This window comes from Ranitomeya imitator, chromosome 6 (assembly GCF_032444005.1).
Source record: "Ranitomeya imitator isolate aRanImi1 chromosome 6, aRanImi1.pri, whole genome shotgun sequence".
Classification (NCBI taxonomy): Eukaryota; Metazoa; Chordata; class Amphibia; order Anura; family Dendrobatidae; genus Ranitomeya; species Ranitomeya imitator.
In genome coordinates this window covers 204,190,963-204,210,081 of record NC_091287.1, presented here as the reverse complement: position 1 = coordinate 204,210,081, position 19,119 = coordinate 204,190,963, and positions in this window count along the sequence as shown.

Here is a 19,119-nt window from a genome sequence, read left to right as displayed (position 1 = left end):
AGGGTATAGAGTGTAGGGTATAGAGCGTAGGGTATAGAGTGCAGGGTATAGAGTGTAGAGTGTAGGGTATAGAGTGTAGAGTGTAGGGTATAGAGTGTAGGGTATAGAGTGTAGGGTATAGAGTGTTGGGTAAAGAGTGTAGAGTGTAGGGTATAGCGTGTAGAGTGTAGGGATTAGAGTGTAAGGTATAGAGTGTAGGGTGTAGAGTGTAGGGTATAGAGTGTAGAGTGCAGGGTATAGAGTGTATGGTATAGAGTGTAGGGTATAGAGTGTAGGGTGTAGAGTGTAGGGTATAGAGTGTAGGGCATAGAGTGTAGGGTATAGAGTATAGAGTGTAGGGTATAGAGTGTAGAGTGTAGGGTATAGAGTGTAGGGTATAGAGTGTAGGGTATAGAGTGGAGAGTGTAGGGTATAGAGTGTAGGGTATAGAGTGTAGGGTGTAGAGTGTAGGGTATAGAGTGTAGGGTATAGAGTGTAGAGTGTAGGGTATAGAGTGTAGAGTGTAGGGTATAGAGTGTAGGGTATAGAGTGTAGGGTAGAGAGTGTAAGGTAGAGAGTGTAGAGTGTAGGGTATAGAGTGTAGGGTATAGAGTGTAGAGTGTAGGGATTAGAGTGTAGGGTCTACAGTGTAGGGTGTAGAGTGTAGGGTATAGAGTGTAGAGTGTAGGGTATAGAGTGTATGGTATAGAGTGTAGGGTATAGAGTGTAGGGTGTAGAGTGTAGGGTATAGAGTGTAGGGCATAGAGTGTAGGGTATAGAGTGTAGGGTATAGAGTGTAGAGTGTAGGGTATAGAGTGTATGGTATAGAGTGTGGGGTATAGAGTGTAGGGTATAGAGTGTAGGGTATAGAGTGTAGGGCAAAGAGTGTAGGGTATAGAGTGTAGGGTATAGAGTGTAGAGTGTAGGGTATAGAGTGTAGGGTATAGAGTGTAGGGTATATAGTGTAGAGTGTAGGGTATAGAGTGTAGGGTATAGAGTGTAGGGTATAGAGTGCAGGGTATAGAGTGTAGAGTGTAGGGTATAGAGTGTATGGTATAGAGTGTGGGGTATAGAGTGTAGGGTATAGAGTGTAGGGTATAGAGTGTAGGGTATAGAGTGTAGGGTATAGAGTGTAGAGTGTAGGGTATAGAGTGTAGAGTGTAGGGTATAGAGTGTAGGGTATATAGTGTAGAGTGTAGGGTATAGAGTGTAGGGTATAGAGCGTAGGGTATAGAGTGCAGGGTATAGAGTGTAGAGTGTAGGGTATAGAGTGTAGAGTGTAGGGTATAGAGTGTAGGGTATAGAGTGTAGGGTATAGAGTGTTGGGTAAAGAGTGTAGAGTGTAGGGTATAGAGTGTAGAGTGTAGGGATTAGAGTGTAAGGTATAGAGTGTAGGGTGTAGAGTGTAGGGTATAGAGTGTAGAGTGCAGGGTATAGAGTGTATGGTATAGAGTGTAGGGTATAGAGTGTAGGGTGTAGAGTGTAGGGTATAGAGTGTAGGGCATAGAGTGTAGGGTGTAGAGTGTAGGGTATAGAGTGTAGGGTATAGAGTGTAGGGTATAGAGTGTAGGGTATAGAGTGTAGGGTATAGAGTGTAGAGTGTAGGGTATAGAGTGTAGAGTGTAGGGTATAGAGTGTAGGGTAGAGAGTGTAGGTTAGAGAGTGTAGAGTGTAGGGTATAGAGTGTAGGGTATAGAGTGTAGAGTGTAGGGAATAGAGTGTAGGGTATAGAGTGTAGGGTGTAGAGTGTAGGGTATAGAGTGTAGAGTGTAGGTTATAGAGTGTATGGTATAGAGTGTAGGGTATAGAATGTAGGGTATAGAGTGTAGAGTGTAGGGTATAGAGTGTATGGTATAGAGTGTGGGGTATAGAGTGTAGGGTATAGAGTGTAGGGTATAGAGTGTAGGGTATAGAGTGTAGGGTATAGAGTGTAGAGTGTAGGGTATAGAGTGTAGAGTGTAGGGTATAGAGTGTAGGGTATATAGTGTAGAGTGTAGGGTATAGAGTGTAGGGTATAGAGCGTAGGGTATAGAGTGCAGGGTATAGAGTGTAGAGTGTAGGGTATAGAGTGTAGAGTGTAGGGTATAGAGTGTAGGGTATAGAGTGTAGGGTATAGAGTGTTGGGTAAAGAGTGTAGAGTGTAGGGTATAGCGTGTAGAGTGTAGGGATTAGAGTGTAAAATATAGAGTGTAGGGTGTAGAGTGTAGGGTATAGAGTGTAGAGTGCAGGGTATAGAGTGTATGGTATAGAGTGTAGGGTATAGAGTGTAGGGTGTAGAGTGTAGGGTATAGAGTGTAGGGCATAGAGTGTAGGGTATAGAGTATAGAGTGTAGGGTATAGAGTGTAGAGTGTAGGGTATAGAGTGTAGGGTATAGAGTGTAGGGTATAGAGTGGAGAGTGTAGGGTATAGAGTGTAGGGTATAGAGTGTAGGGTGTAGAGTGTAGGGTATAGAGTGTAGGGTATAGAGTGTAGAGTGTAGGGTATAGAGTGTAGAGTGTAGGGTATAGAGTGTAGGGTATAGAGTGTAGGGTAGAGAGTGTAAGGTAGAGAGTGTAGAGTGTAGGGTATAGAGTGTAGGGTATAGAGTGTAGAGTGTAGGGATTAGAGTGTAGGGTCTACAGTGTAGGGTGTAGAGTGTAGGGTATAGAGTGTAGAGTGTAGGGTATAGAGTGTATGGTATAGAGTGTAGGGTATAGAGTGTAGGGTGTAGAGTGTAGGGTATAGAGTGTAGGGCATAGAGTGTAGGGTATAGAGTGTAGGGTATAGAGTGTAGAGTGTAGGGTATAGAGTGTATGGTATAGAGTGTGGGGTATAGAGTGTAGGGTATAGAGTGTAGGGTATAGAGTGTAGGGCAAAGAGTGTAGGGTATAGAGTGTAGGATATAGAGTGTAGAGTGTAGGGTATAGAGTGTAGGGTATAGAGTGTAGGGTATATAGTGTAGACTGTAGGGTATAGAGTGTAGGGTATAGAGTGTAGGGTATAGAGTGCAGGGTATAGAGTGTAGAGTGTAGGGTATAGAGTGTATGGTATAGAGTGTGGGGTATAGAGTGTAGGGTATAGAGTGTAGGGTATAGAGTGTAGGGTATAGAGTGTAGGGTATAGAGTGTAGAGTGTAGGGTATAGAGTGTAGAGTGTAGGGTATAGAGTGTAGGGTATATAGTGTAGAGTGTAGGGTATAGAGTGTAGGGTATAGAGCGTAGGGTATAGAGTGCAGGGTATAGAGTGTAGAGTGTAGGGTATAGAGTGTAGAGTGTAGGGTATAGAGTGTAGGGTATAGAGTGTAGGGTATAGAGTGTTGGGTAAAGAGTGTAGAGTGTAGGGTATAGAGTGTAGAGTGTAGGGATTAGAGTGTAAGGTATAGAGTGTAGGGTGTAGAGTGTAGGGTATAGAGTGTAGAATGCAGGGTATAGAGTGTATGGTATAGAGTGTAGGGTATAGAGTGTAGGGTGTAGAGTGTAGGGTATAGAGTGTAGGGCATAGAGTGTAGGGTATAGAGTGTAGAGTGTAGGGTATAGAGTGTAGGGTATAGAGTGTAGGGTATAGAGTGTAGGGTATAGAGTGTAGAGTGTAGGGTATAGAGTGTAGAGTGTAGGGTATAGAGTGTAGGGTAGAGAGTGTAGGGTAGAGAGTGTAGAGTGTAGGGTATAGAGTGTAGGGTATAGAGTGTAGAGTGTAGGGAATAGAGTGTAGGGTATAGAGTGTAGGGTGTAGAGTGTAGGGTATAGAGTGTAGAGTGTAGGTTATAGAGTGTATGGTATAGAGTTTAGGGTATAGAATGTAGGGTGTAGAGTGTAGGGTATAGAGTGTAGGGCATAGAGTGTAGGGTATAGAGTGTAGGGTGTAGAGTGTAGGGTATAGAGTGTAGAGTGTAGGGTATAGAGTGTATGGTATAGAGTGTAGGGTATAGAGTTTAGGGTATAGAGTGTAGGGTAAAGAGTGTAGGATATAGAGTGTAGGGTATAGAGTGTAGAGTGTAGGGTATAGAGTGTATGGTATAGAGTGTAGGGTATATAGTGTAGAGTGTAGGGTATAGAGTGTAGGGAATAGAGTGTAGGGTATAGAGTGTAGGGAATAGAGTGTAGAGTGTAAGGTATAGAGTGTAGAGTGTAGGGTATAGAGTGTAGGGTATAGAGTGTAGAGTGTAGGGATTAGAGTGTAGGGTATAGAGTGTAGGGTGTAGAGTGTAGGGTATAGAGTGTAGAGTGTAGGGTATAGAGTGTATGGTATAGAGTGTGGGGTATAGAGTGTAGGGTGTAGAGTGTAGGGTATAGAGTGTAGGGTATAAAGTGTAGGGTATAGAATGTAGGGTATAGAGTGTAGGGAATAGAGTGTAGAGTGTAAGGTATAGAGTGTAGAGTGTAGGGTATAGAGTGTAGAGTATAGACTGTAGGCTATAGAGTGTAGGGTATAGAGTGAAGGGTATAGATTGTAGAGTGTAGGCTATAGAGTGTAGTGTATAGAGTGTAGAGTGTAGGGTATAGAGTGTAGGGTATAGAGTGTAGGGTATAGAGTGTAGGGTATAAAGTGTAGAGTGTAGGGTATATAGTGTATAGTGTATTGTATAAAGTGTAGGGTATAAAGTGTAGGGTATAGAGTGTAGAGTGTAGGGTATAGAGTGTATGCTATAGAGTATATGGTGCAGAGTGTATGGTATAGAGTGTAGGGTATAGAGTGTAGAGTGTATGGTATAGAGTGTAGGGTATAGAGTGTAGGGTATAGAGTGTATGGTATAGAGTGTAGGGTATAGAGTGTAGAGTGTAGGGTATAGAGTTTAGATTGTAGGGTATAGAGTGTAGGGTATAGAGTGTAATGTATAGAGTGTAGGGTGTAGAGTGTAGGGTATAGAGTGTAGGGTATAGAGTGTATTGTATAGAGTGTATGGTATAGAGTGTAGGGTATAGATTGTATGGCATAGAGTGTAGGGTATAGAGTGTAGAGTGTAGGATATAGAGTGTAGGGTATAGAGTGTAGAGTGTAGGGTATAGAGTGTAGGGTATAGAGTGTAGGGTATAGAGTGTAGAGTGTAGGGATTAGAGTGTAGGGTATAGAGTGTAGGGTATAGAGTGTAGAGTGTAGGGTATAGAGTGTAGGGTATAGAGTGTAGAGTGTAGGGTATAGAGTGTAGGGTGTAGAGTGTAGGGTATAGAGTGTAGGGTATAGAGTGTAGGGTATAAAGTGTAGAGTGTAGGGTATAGAGTGTAGGGTATAGAGTGTAGGGTATAGAGTGTAGAGTGTAGGGTATAGAGTGTAGGGTATAGAGTGTAGGGTATAGAGTGTAGAGTGTAGGGTATAGAGTGTAGGGTATAGAGTGTAGGGTATAGAGTGTAGGGCATAGAGTGTAGGGTATAGAGTGTAGGGTATAGAGTGTAGAGTGTAGGGTATAGAGTGTAGGGTATAGAGTGTAGAGTGTAGGGTATAGAGTGTAGGGTATAGAGTGTAGGGTATAGAGTGTAGGGTATAGAGTGTAGAGTGTAGGGTATAGAGTGTAGGGTATAGAGTGTAGGGTATAGAGTGTAGGGTATAGAGTGTAGGGTATAGAGTTTAGAGTGTAGGGTATAGAGTGTAGAGTATAGAGTGTATGGTATAGAGTGTAGGGTATAGAGTGTAGGGTGTAGAGTGTTGGGTATAGAGTGTAGGGTATAGAGTGTAGGGTATAGAGTGTAGGGTATAGAGTGTAGGGAATAGAATGTAGAGTGTAAGGTATAGAGTGTAGAGTGTAGGGTATAGAGTGTAGGGTATAGAGTGTAGAGTGTAGGGATTAGAGTGTAGGGTATAGAGTGTAGGGTATAAAGTGTAGGGTATAGAGTGTAGAGTGTAGGGTATAGAGTGTAGGGTATAGAGTGTAGGGTATAGAGTGTAGGGTGTAGAGTGTAGGGTATAGAGTGTTTAGTGTAGGGTATAGAGTGTATGGTATAGAGTGTAGGGTATAGAGTGTAGGGTGTAGAGTGTAGGATATAGAGTGTAGGGCATAGAGTGTAGGGCAAAGAGTGTAGGGTATAGAGTGTAGAGTGTAGGGTATAGAGTGTATGGTATAGAGTGTAGGGTATAGAGTTTAGGGTATAAAGTGTAGAGTGTAGGGTATATAGTGTATAGTGTATTGTATAGAGTGTAGGGTATAAAGTGTAGGGTATAGAGTGTAGAGTGTAGGGTATAGAGTGTATGCTATAGAGTATATGGTGCAGAGTGTATGGTATAGAGTGTAGGGTATAGATTGTAGAGTGTAGGCTATAGAGTGTAGTGTATAGAGTGTAGAGTGTAGGGTATAGAGTGTAGGGTATAGAGTGTAGGGTATAAAGTGTAGAGTGTAGGGTATATAGTGTATAGTGTATTGTATAGAGTGTAGGGTATAAAGTGTAGGGTATAGAGTGTAGAGTGTAGGGTATAGAGTGTATGCTATAGAGTATATGGTGCAGAGTGTATGGTATAGAGTGTAGGGTATAGAGTGTAGAGTGTATGGTATAGAGTGTAGGGTATAGAGTGTAGGGTATAGAGTGTATGGTATAGAGTGTAGGGTATAGAGTGTAGAGTGTAGGGTATAGAGTTTAGATTGTAGGGTATAGAGTGTAGGGTATAGAGTGTAATGTATAGAGTGTAGGGTGTAGAGTGTAGGGTATAGAGTGTAGGGTATAGAGTGTATTGTATAGAGTGTATGGTATAGAGTGTAGGGTATAGATTGTATGGCATAGAGTGTAGGGTATAGAGTGTAGAGTGTAGGATATAGAGTGTAGGGTATAGAGTGTAGAGTGTAGGGTATAGAGTGTAGGGTATAGAGTGTAGAGTGTAGGGATTAGAGTGTAGGGTATAGAGTGTAGGGTATAGAGTGTAGAGTGTAGGGTATAGAGTGTAGGGTATAGAGTGTAGAGTGTAGGGTATAGAGTGTAGGGTATAGAGTGTAGGGTATAGAGTGTAGGGTATAGAGTGTAGGGTATAAAGTGTAGAGTGTAGGGTATAGAGTGTAGGGTATAGAGTGTAGGGTATAGAGTGTAGAGTGTAGGGTATAGAGTGTAGGGTATAGAGTGTAGGGTATAGAGTGTAGAGTGTAGGGTATAGAGTGTAGGGTATAGAGTGTAGGGTATAGAGTGTAGGGCATAGAGTGTAGGGTATAGAGTGTAGGGTATAGAGTGTAGAGTGTAGGGTATAGAGTGTAGGGTATAGAGTGTAGAGTGTAGGGTATAGAGTGTAGGGTATAGAGTGTAGGGTATAGAGTGTAGGGTATAGAGTGTAGAGTGTAGGGTATAGAGTGTAGGGTATAGAGTGTAGGGTATAGAGTGTAGGGTATAGAGTGTAGGGTATAGAGTTTAGAGTGTAGGGTATAGAGTGTAGAGTATAGAGTGTATGGTATAGAGTGTAGGGTATAGAGTGTAGGGTGTAGAGTGTTGGGTATAGAGTGTAGGGTATAGAGTGTAGGGTATAGAGTGTAGGGTATAGAGTGTAGGGAATAGAGTGTAGAGTGTAAGGTATAGAGTGTAGAGTGTAGGGTATAGAGTGTAGGGTATAGAGTGTAGAGTGTAGGGATTAGAGTGTAGGGTATAGAGTGTAGGGTATAAAGTGTAGGGTATAGAGTGTAGAGTGTAGGGTATAGAGTGTAGGGTATAGAGTGTAGGGTATAGAGTGTAGGGTGTAGAGTGTAGGGTATAGAGTGTTTAGTGTAGGGTATAGAGTGTATGGTATAGAGTGTAGGGTATAGAGTGTAGGGTGTAGAGTGTAGGATATAGAGTGTAGGGCATAGAGTGTAGGGTATAGAGTGTAGGGTATAGAGTGTAGAGTGTAGGGTATAGAGTGTATGGTATAGAGTGTGGGGTATAGAGTGTAGGGTATAGAGTGTAGGGTATAGAGTGTAGGGCAAAGAGTGTAGGGTATAGAGTGTAGAGTGTAGGGTATAGAGTGTATGGTATAGAGTGTAGGGTATAGAGTTTAGGGTATAGAGTGTAGGGTATAGAGTGTAGGATATAGAGTGTAGGGTATAGAGTGTAGAGTGTAGGGTATAGAGTGTATGGTATAGAGTGTAGGGTATATAGTGTAGAGTGTAGGGTATAGAGTGTAGGGAATAGAGTGTAGGGTATAGAGTGTAGGGAATAGAGTGTAGAGTGTAAGGTATAGAGTGTAGAGTGTAGGGTATAGAGTGTAGGGTATAGAGTGTAGAGTGTAGGGATTAGAGTGTAGGGTATAGAGTGTAGGGTGTAGAGTGTAGGGTATAGAGTGTAGAGTGTAGGGTATAGAGTGTATGGTATAGAGTGTGGGGTATAGAGTGTAGGGTGTAGAGTGTAGGGTATAGAGTGTAGGGTATAAAGTGTAGGGTATAGAATGTAGGGTATAGAGTGTAGGGAATAGAGTGTAGAGTGTAAGGTATAGAGTGTAGAGTGTAGGGTATAGAGTGTAGAGTATAGACTGTAGGCTATAGAGTGTAGGGTATAGAGTGAAGGGTATAGATTGTAGAGTGTAGGCTATAGAGTGTAGTGTATAGAGTGTAGAGTGTAGGGTATAGAGTGTAGGGTATAGAGTGTAGGGTATAGAGTGTAGGGTATAAAGTGTAGAGTGTAGGGTATATAGTGTATAGTGTATTGTATAGAGTGTAGGGTATAGAGTGTAGGGTATAGAGTGTAGAGTGTAGGGTATAGAGTGTATGCTATAGAGTATATGGTGCAGAGTGTATGGTATAGAGTGTAGGGTATAGAGTGTAGAGTGTATGGTATAGAGTGTAGGGTATAGAGTGTAGGGTATAGAGTGTATGGTATAGAGTGTAGGGTATAGAGTGTAGAGTGTAGGGTATAGAGTTTAGATTGTAGGGTATAGAGTGTAGGGTATAGAGTGTAATGTATAGAGTGTAGGGTGTAGAGTGTAGGGTATAGAGTGTAGGGTATAGAGTGTATTGTATAGAGTGTATGGTATAGAGTGTAGGGTATAGATTGTATGGCATAGAGTGTAGGGTATAGAGTGTAGAGTGTAGGATATAGAGTGTAGGGTATAGAGTGTAGAGTGTAGGGTATAGAGTGTAGGGTATAGAGTGTAGGGTATAGAGTGTAGAGTGTAGGGATTAGAGTGTAGGGTATAGAGTGTAGGGTATAGAGTGTAGAGTGTAGGGTATAGAGTGTAGGGTATAGAGTGTAGAGTGTAGGGTATAGAGTGTAGGGTATAGAGTGTAGGGTATAGCGTGTAGGGTATAGAGTGTAGGGTATAGAGTGTAGAGTGTAGGGTATAGAGTGTAGGGTATAGAGTGTAGGGTATAGAGTGTAGAGTGTAGGGTATAGAGTGTAGGGTATAGAGTGTAGGGTATAGAGTGTAGAGTGTAGGGTATAGAGTGTAGGGTATAGAGTGTAGGGTATAGAGTGTAGGGCATAGAGTGTAGGGTATAGAGTGTAGGGTATAGAGTGTAGAGTGTAGGGTATAGAGTGTAGGGTATAGAGTGTAGAGTGTAGGGTATAGAGTGTAGGGTATAGAGTGTAGGGTATAGAGTGTAGGGTATAGAGTGTAGAGTGTAGGGTATAGAGTGTAGGGTATAGAGTGTAGGGTATAGAGTGTAGGGTATAGAGTGTAGGGTATAGAGTTTAGAGTGTAGGGTATAGAGTGTAGAGTGTAGGGTATAGAGTGTATGGTATAGAGTGTAGGGTATAGAGTGTAGGGTGTAGAGTGTTGGGTATAGAGTGTAGGGTATAGAGTGTAGGGTATAGAGTGTAGGGTATAGAGTGTAGGGAATAGAGTGTAGAGTGTAAGGTATAGAGTGTAGAGTGTAGGGTATAGAGTGTAGGGTATAGAGTGTAGAGTGTAGGGATTAGAGTGTAGGGTATAGAGTGTAGGGTATAAAGTGTAGGGTATAGAGTGTAGAGTGTAGGGTATAGAGTGTAGGGTATAGAGTGTAGGGTATAGAGTGTAGGGTGTAGAGTGTAGGGTATAGAGTGTTTAGTGTAGGGTATAGAGTGTATGGTATAGAGTGTAGGGTATAGAGTGTAGGGTGTAGAGTGTAGGATATAGAGTGTAGGGCATAGAGTGTAGGGTATAGAGTGTAGGGTATAGAGTGTAGAGTGTAGGGTATAGAGTGTATGGTATAGAGTGTGGGGTATAGAGTGTAGGGTATAGAGTGTAGGGTATAGAGTGTAGGGCAAAGAGTGTAGGGTATAGAGTGTAGGGTATAGAGTGTAGAGTGTAGGGTATAGAGTGTAGGGTATAGAGTGTAGGGTATATAGTGTAGAGTGTAGGGTATAGAGTGTAGGGTATAGAGTGTAGGGTATAGAGTGCAGGGTATAGAGTGTAGAGTGTAGGGTATAGAGTGTAGAGTGTAGGGTATAGAGTGTAGGGTATAGAGTGTAGAGTGTAGGGTATAGAGTGTAGAGTGTAGGGATTAGAGTGTAGGGTATAGAGTGTAGGGTGTAGAGTGTAGGGTATAGAGTGTAGAGTGCAGGGTATAGAGTGTATGGTATAGAGTGTAGGGTATAGAGTGTAGGGTGTAGAGTGTAGGGTATAGAGTGTAGGGCATAGAGTGTAGGGTATAGAGTGTAGAGTGTAGGGTATAGAGTGTAGGGTATAGAGTGTAGGGTATAGAGTGTAGGGTATAGAGTGTAGAGTGTAGGGTAGAGAGTGTAGGGTAGAGAGTGTAGAGTGTAGGGTATAGAGTGTAGGGTATAGAGTGTAGAGTGTAGGGATTAGAGTGTAGGGTATAGAGTGCAGGGTGTAGAGTGTAGGGTATAGAGTGTAGAGTGTAGGGTATAGAGTGTATGGTATAGAGTGTAGGGTATAGAGTGTAGGGTGTAGAGTGTAGGGTATAGAGTGTAGGGCATAGAGTGTAGGGTATAGAGTGTAGGGTGTAGAGTGTAGGGTGTTATGTTTGCTAATGACAGGTGTTATGAAGGCAATCCAGAAACACAGTGTGCTTAGCGATCAGAGCGCACACAGTGATCTGACAAATACCCAAAAATACAAGAACGAGCTCTGAGACGTGGAAACTCTGTAGACTGCACACCTGATCCTATCCTAAACACAACTAAAAGCGGCTGTGGATAGCGCCTAACAACTACCTAGGCAACTCGGCACAGCCTAAGAAACTAGCTAGCCTGAAGATAGAAAAATAGGCCTGACTTGCCCCAGAGAAATTCCCCAAAGGAAAAGGCAGCCCCCCACATATAATGACTGTGAGTAAGATGAAAAGACAAAACGTAGGGATGAAATAGATTCAGCAAAGTGGGGCCCGATATTCTAGGACAGAGCGAGGACAGTAAAGCGAACTTTGCAGTCTACAAAAAACCCTAAAGCAAAACCACGCAAAGGGGGCAAAAAAACCCACCGTGCCGAACTAACGGCACGGCGGTACACCCTTTGCGTCTCAGAGCTTCCAGCAAAACAAAAGACAAGCTGGACAGAAAAAAAGCAACAAAAAAAACAAAAAGCACTTAGCTATACAGAGCAGCAGGTCACAGGAACAATCAGGAGAAGCTCAGATCCAACACTGAAACATTGACAAGGAGCAAGGATAGCAGCATCAGGCGGAGTTAAGTAATGAAGCAGTTAACGAGCTCACCAGAACACCTGAGGGAGGAAGCTCAGAAGCTGCAGTACCACTTGTGACCACAGGAGTGAATTCAGCCACAGAATTCACAACAGTAGGGTATAGAGTGTAGAGTGTAGGGTATAGAGTGTATGGTATAGAGAGAAGGGTATAGAGTGTAGGGTATAGAGTGTAGGGTATAGGTTGTAGGGCAAAGAGTGTAGGGTATAGAGTGTAGGGTATAGAGTGTAGAGTGTAGGGTATAGAGTGTATGGTATAGAGTGTAGGGTATATAGTGTAGAGTGTAGGGTATAGAGTGTAGGGTATAGAGTGTAGGGAATAGAGTGTTGAGTGTAAGGTATAGAGTGTAGAGTGTAGGGTATAGAGTGTAGGGTATAGAGTGTAGAGTGTAGGGATTAGAGTGTAGGGTATAGAGTGTAGGGTGTAGAGTGTAGGGTATAGAGTGTAGACTGTAGGGTATAGAGTGTATGGTATAGAGTGTGGGGTATAGAGTGTAGGGTGTAGAGTGTAGGGTATAGAGTGTAGGGTATAAAGTGTAGGGTATAGAGTGTAGGGTATAGAGTGTAGGGAATAGAGTGTAGAGTGTAAGGTATAGAGTGTAGAGTGTAGGGTATAGAGTGTAGGGTATAGACTGTAGGCTATAGAGTGTAGGGTATAGAGTGTAGGGTATAGATTGTAGAGTGTAGGCTATAGAGTGTAGTGTATAGAGTGTAGAGTGTAGGGTATAGAGTGTAGGGTATAGAGTGTAGGGTATAGAGTGTAAGGTATAAAGTGTAGAGTGTAGGGTAACGAGTGTATAGTGTAGGGTATAGAGTGTTGGGTATAGAGTGTAGGGTATAGAGTGTAGAGTGTAGGGTATAGAGTGTATGCTATAGAGTATATGGTGTAGAGTGTATGGTATAGAGTGTAGGGTATAGAGTGTAGAGTGTATGGTATAGAGTGTAGGGTATAGAGTGTAGGGTATAGAGTGTATGTTATAGAGTGTAGGGTATAGAGTGTAGAGTGTAGGGTATAGAGTTTAGATTGTAGGGTATAGAGTGTAGGGTATAGAGTGTAATGTATAGAGTGTAGGGTGTAGAGTGTAGGGTATAGAGTGTATTGTATAGAGTGTATGGTATAGAGTGTAGGGTATAGATTGTATGGTATAGAGTGTAGGGTATAGAGTGTAGAGTGTAGGGTATAGAGTGTAGGGTATAGAGTGTATGTTATAGAGTGTAGGGTATAGAGTGTAGAGTGTAGGGTATAGAGTGTAGGGTATAGAGTGTAGGGTATAGAGTGTATATTATAGAGTGTAGGGTATAGAGTGTAGAGTGTAGGGTGTAGAGTTTAGATTGTAGGGTATAGAGTGTAGGGTATAGAGTGTAAGGTATAGAGTGTAGGGTGTAGAGTGTAGGGTATAGAGTGTAGGGTATAGAGTGTATGGTATAGAGTGTAGGGTATAGAGTGTATGGTATAGAGTGTAGGGTATAGAGTGTAGAGTGTAGGATATAGAGTGTAGGGTATAGAGTGCAGAGTGTAGGGTATAGAGTGTAGGGTATAGAGTGTAGGGTATAGAGTGTAGAGTGTAGGGATTAGAGTGTAGGGTATAGAGTGTAGGGTATAGAGTGTAGAGTGTAGGGTATAGAGTGTAGGGTATAGAGTGTAGAGTGTAGGGTATAGAGTGTAGGGTATAGAGTGTAGGGTATAGAGTGTAGGGTTTAGAGTGTAGGGTATAGAGTGTAGGGCATAGAGTGTAGGGTATAGAGTGTAGGGTATAGAGTGTAGAGTGTAGGGTATAGAGTGTAGGGTATAGAGTGTAGAGTGTAGGGTATAGAGTGTAGGGTATAGAGTGTAGGGTATAGAGTGTAGGGTATAGAGTGTAGGGTATAGAGTGTAGAGTGTAGGGTATAGAGTGTAGGGTATAGAGTGTAGGGTATAGAGTGTAGGGTATAGAGTTTAGAGTGTAGGGTATAGAGTGTAGAGTGTAGGGTATAGAGTGTATGGTATAGAGTGTAGGGTATAGAGTGTAGGGTGTTGAGTGTTGGGTATAGAGTGTAGGGTATAGAGTGTAGGGTATAGAGTGTAGGGAATAGAGTGTAGAGTGTAAGGTATAGAGTGTAGAGTGTAGGGTATAGAGTGTAGGGTATAGAGGGTAGAGTGTAGGGATTAGAGTGTAGGGTATAGAGTGTAGGGTATAGAGTGTAGGGTATAGAGTGTAGAGTGTAGGGTATAGAGTGTAGGGTATAGAGTGTAGGGTATAGAGTGTAGGGCATAGAGTGTAGGGTATAGAGTGTAGGGTATAGAGTGTAGGGTATAGAGTGTAGAGTGTAGGGTATAGAGTGTAGGGTATAGAGTGTAGGGTATAGAGTGTAGGGTATAGAGTGTAGAGTGTAGGGTATAGAGTGTAGGGTATAGAGTGTAGGGTATAGAGTGTAGAGTGTAGGGTACAGAGTGTAGGGTATAGAGTGTAGGGTATAGAGTGTAGGGTATAGAGTGTAGGGTATAGAGTGTAGGGTGTAGAGTGTAGAGTGTAGGGTATAGAGTGTAGGGTATAGAGTGTAGGGTATAGAGTGTATAGTGTAGGGTATAGAGTGTAGGGTATAGAGTGTAGAGTGTAGGGTATAGAGTGTAGGGTATAGAGTGTAGGGTATAGAGTGTAGGGCATAGAGTGTAGGGTATAGAGTGTAGGGTATAGAGTGTAGAGTGTAGGGTATAGAGTGTAGGGTATAGAGTGTAGGGTATAGAGTGTAAAGTGTAGGACATAGAGTGTAGAGTGTAGGGTATAGAGTGTAGGGTATAAAGTGTAGGGTATAGAGTGTAGAGTGTAGGGTATAGAGTGTAGAGTGTAGGGTATAGAGTGTAGGGTATAGAGTGTAGGGTAGAGAGTGTAGGGTAGAGAGTGTAGAGTGTAGGGTATAGAGTGTAGGGTATAGAGTGTTGAGTATAGAGTGTAGGGTATAGAGTGTAGGGTATAGAGTGTAGGGTATAGAGTGTAGGGAATAGAGTGTAGAGTGTAAGGTATAGAGTGTAGAGTATAGAGTGTAGGGAATAGAGTGTAGAGTGTAAGGTATAGAGTGTAGAGTGTAGGGCATAGAGTGTAGAGTGTAGGGTATAGAGTGTAGGGTATAGAGTGTAGAGTGTAGGGTATAGAGTGTAGAGTGTAGGGCATAGAGTGTAGAGTGTAGGGTATAGAGTGTAGGGTATAGAGTGTAGGGTATAGAGTGTAGGGTATAGAGTGTAGGGTATAGAGTGTAGAGTGTAGGGTATAGAGTGTAGAGTGTAGAGTATAGAGTGTAGGGTATAGAGTGTAAGGTATAGAGTGTAGGGTATAGAGTGTAGGGTATAGAGTTTAGAGTGTAGGGTATAGAGTGTAGAGTGTAGGGTATAGAGTGTATGGTATAGAGTGTAGGGTATAGAGTGTAGGGTGTAGAGTGTTGGGTAAAGAGTGTAGGGCATAGAGTGTAGGGTATAGAGTGTAGGGTATAGAGTGTAGGGAATAGAGTGTAGAATGTAAGGTATAGAGTGTAGAGTGTAGGGTATAGAGTGTAGGGTATAGAGTGTAGAGTGTAGGGATTAGAGTGTAGGGTATAGAATGTAGGGTATAGAGTGTAGGGTATAGAGTGTAGGGTATAGAGTGTAGGGTATAGAGTGTAGAGTGTAGGGTATAGAGTATAGGGTATAGAGTGTAGGGCATAGAGTGTAGGGTATAGAGTGTAGGGTATAGAGTGTAGAGTGTAGGGTATAGAGTGTAGGTTATAGAGTGTAGGGTATAGAGTGTAGAGTGTAGGGTATAGAGTGTAGGGTATAGAGTGTAGGGTAAAGAGTGTAGGGTATAGAGTGTAGGGTATAGAGTGTAGGGCATAGAGTGTAGGGTATAGAGTGTAGGGTATAGAGTGTAGAGTGTAGGGTATAGAGTGTAGGGTATAGAGTGTAGGGTATAGAGTGTAGAGTGTAGGGTATAGAGTGTAGGGTATAGAGTGTAGGGTATAGAGTGTAGAGTGTAGGGTATAGAGTGTAGGGTATAGAGTGTAGGGTATAGAGTGTAGGTCATAGAGTGTAGGGTATAGAGTGTAGGGTATAGAGTGTAGAGTGTAGGGTGTAGAGTGTAGGGTATAGAGTGCAGGGTATAGAGTGTAGGGTATAGAGTGTAGAGTGTAGGGTGTAGAGTGTAGGGTATAGATTGTAGGGTATAGAGTGTAGGGTAGAGAGTGTAGGGTAGAGAGTGTACAGTGTAGGGTATAGAGTGTAGGGTATAGAGTGTAGGGTATAGACTGTAGGGTATAGAGTGTAGGTTATAGAGTGTAGGGTATAGATTGTAGAGTGTAGGCTATAGAGTGTAGGGTATAGAGGCCAGGGTATAGAGTGTAGGGTATAGAGTGTAGAGTGTAGGGTGTAGAGTGTAGGGTATAGATTGTAGGGTATAGAGTGTAGGGTAGAGAGTGTAGGGTAGAGAGTGTACAGTGTAGGGTATAGAGTGTAGGGTATTGAGTGTAGGGTATAGAGTGTAGGGTATAGAGTGTAGGGCATAGAGTGTAGGGTATAGAGTGTAGGGTATAGAGTGTAGAGTGTAGGGTATAGAGTGTAGGGTATAGAGTGTAGGGTATAGAGTGTAGAGTGTAGGGTGTAGAGTGTAGGGTATAGAGTGTAGGGTATAGAGTGTAGGGTATAGAGTGTAGAGTGTAGGGTGTAGAGTGTAGGGTATAGATTGTAGGGTATAGAGTGTAGGGTAGAGAGTGTAGGGTAGAGAGTGTAGAGTGTAGGGTATAGAGTGTAGGGTATAGAGTGTAGGGTATAGAGTGTAGAGTGTAGGGATTAGAGTGTAGGGTATAGAGTGTAGGGTGTAGAGTGTAGGGTATAGAGTGTAGAGTGTAGGGTATAGAGTGTATGGTATAGAGTGTAGGATATAGAGTGTAGGGTGTAGAGTGTAGGGTATAGAGTGTAGGGTATAGAGTGTAGGGTATAGAGTGTAGGGTATAGAGTGTAGGGAATAGAGTGTAGAGTGTAGGGCATAGAGTGTAGGGTATAGAGTGTAGGGTATAGAGTGTAGAGTGTAGGGTATAGAGTGTAGGGCATAGAGTGTAGGGTATAGAGTGTAGAGTGTAGGGTATAGAGTGTAGGGTATAGAGTGTAGGGTATAGAGTGTAGAGTGTAGGGTATAGAGTGTAGGGTATAGAGTGTAGGGTATAGAGTGTAGGGCATAGAGTGTAGGGTATAAAGTGTAGGGTATAGAGTGTAGAGTGTAGGGTATAGAGTGTAGGGTATAGAGTGTAGGGTATAGAGTGCAGAGTGTAGGGTATAGAGTGTAGGGTATAGAGTGTAGGGTATAGAGTGTAGAGTGTAGGGTGTAGAGTGTAGGGTATAGAGTGTAGGGTATAGAGTGTAGGGTATAGAGTGTAGAGTGTAGGGTATAGAGTGTAGGGTATAGAGTGTAGGGTATAGAGTGTAGGGCATAGAGTGTAGGGTATAGAGTGTAGGGTATAGAGTGTAGAGTGTAGGGTATAGAGTGTAGGGTATAGCGTGTAGGGTATAAAGTGTAGAGTGTAGGGTGTAGAGTGTAGGGTATAGAGTGTAGGGTATAGAGTGTAGGGTATAGAGTGTAGAGTGTAGGGTGTAGAGTGTAGGGTATAGATTGTAGGGTATAGAGTGTAGGGTAGAGAGTGTAGGGTAGAGAGTGTAGAGTGTAGGGTATAGAGTGTAGGGTATAGAGTGTAGAGTGTAGGGATTAGAGTGTAGGGTATAGAGTGTAGGGTGTAGAGTGTAGGGTATAGAGTGTAGGGTATAGAGTGTAGGGTATAGAGTGTAGAGTGTAGGGTATAGAGTGTAGGGTATAGAGTGTAGGGTATAGAGTGTAGAGTGTAGGGTGTAGAGTGTAGGGTATAGAGTGTAGGGTATAGAGTGTAGGGTATAGAGTGTAGAGTGTAGGGTGTAGAGTGTAGGGTATAGATTGTAGGGTATAGAGTGTAGGGTAGAGAGTGTAGGGTAGAGAGTGTAGAGTGTAGGGTATAGAGTGTAGGGTATAGAGTGTAGGGTATAGAGTGTAGAGTGTAGGGATTAGAGTGTAGGGTATAGAGTGTAGGGTGTAGAGTGTAGGGTATAGAGTGTAGAGTGTAGGGTATAGAGTGTATGGTATAGAGTGTAGGGTATAGAGTGTAGGGTGTAGAGTGTAGGGTATAGAGTGTAGGGTATAGAGTGTAGGGTATAGAGTGTAGGGTATAGAGTGTAGGGAATAGAGTGTAGAGTGTAGGGCATAGAGTGTAGGGTATAGAGTGTAGGGTATAGAGTGTAGAGTGTAGGGTATAGAGTGTAGGGCATAGAGTGTAGGGTATAGAGTGTAGAGTGTAGGGTATAGAGTGTAGGGTATAGAGTGTAGGGTATAGAGTGTAGAGTGTAGGGTATAGAGTGTAGGGTATAGAGTGTAGGGTATAGAGTGTAGGGCATAGAGTGTAGGGTATAAAGTGTAGGGTATAGAGTGTAGAGTGTAGGGTATAGAGTGTAGGGTATAGAGTGTAGGGTATAGAGTGCAGAGTGTAGGGTATAGAGTGTAGGGTATAGAGTGTAGGGTATAGAGTGTAGAGTGTAGGGTGTAGAGTGTAGGGTATAGAGTGTAGGGTATAGAGTGTAGGGTATAGAGTGTAGAGTGTAGGGTATAGAGTGTAGGGTATAGAGTGTAGGGTATAGAGTGTAGGGCATAGAGTGTAGGGTATAGAGTGTAGGGTATAGAGTGTAGAGTGTAGGGTATAGAGTGTAGGGTATAGCGTGTAGGGTATAGAGTGTAGAGTGTAGGGTGTAGAGTGTAGGGTATAGAGTGTAGGGTATAGAGTGTAGGGTATAGAGTGTAGAGTGTAGGGTGTAGAGTGTAGGGTATAGATTGTAGGGTATAGAGTGTAGGGTAGAGAGTGTAGGGTAGAGAGTGTAGAGTGTAGGGTATAGAGTGTAGGTATAGAGTGTAGAGTGTAGGGATTAGAGTGTAGGGTATAGAGTGTAGGGTGTAGAGTGTAGGGTATAGAGTGTAGAGTGTAGGGTATAGAGTGTATGGTATAGAGTGTAGGGTATAGAGTGTAGGGTGTAGAGTGTAGGGTATAGAGTGTAGGGTATAGAGTGTAGGGTATAGAGTGTAGGGAATAGAGTGTAGAGTGTAAGGTATAGAGTGTAGAGTGTAGGGCATAGAGTGTAGAGTGTAGGGTATAGAGTGTAGGGTATAGAGTGTAGGGTAAAGAGTGTAGGGTATAGAGTGTAGGGTATAGAGTGTAGGGCATAGAGTGTAGGGTATAGAGTGTAGGGTATAGAGTGTAGAGTGTAGGGTATAGAGTGTAGGGTATAGAGTGTAGGGTATAGAGTGTAGAGTGTAGGGTATAGAGTGTAGGGTATAGAGTGTAGGGTATAGAGTGTAGAGTGTAGGGTATAGAGTGTAGGGTATAGAGTGTAGGGTATAGAGTGTAGGTCATAGAGTGTAGGGTATAGAGTGTAGGGTATAGAGTGTAGAGTGTAGGGTGTAGAGTGTAGGGTATAGAGTGCAGGGTATAGAGTGTAGGGTATAGAGTGTAGAGTGTAGGGTGTAGAGTGTAGGGTATAGATTGTAGGGTATAGAGTGTAGGGTAGAGAGTGTAGGGTAGAGAGTGTACAGTGTAGGGTATAGAGTGTAGGGTATAGAGTGTAGGGTATA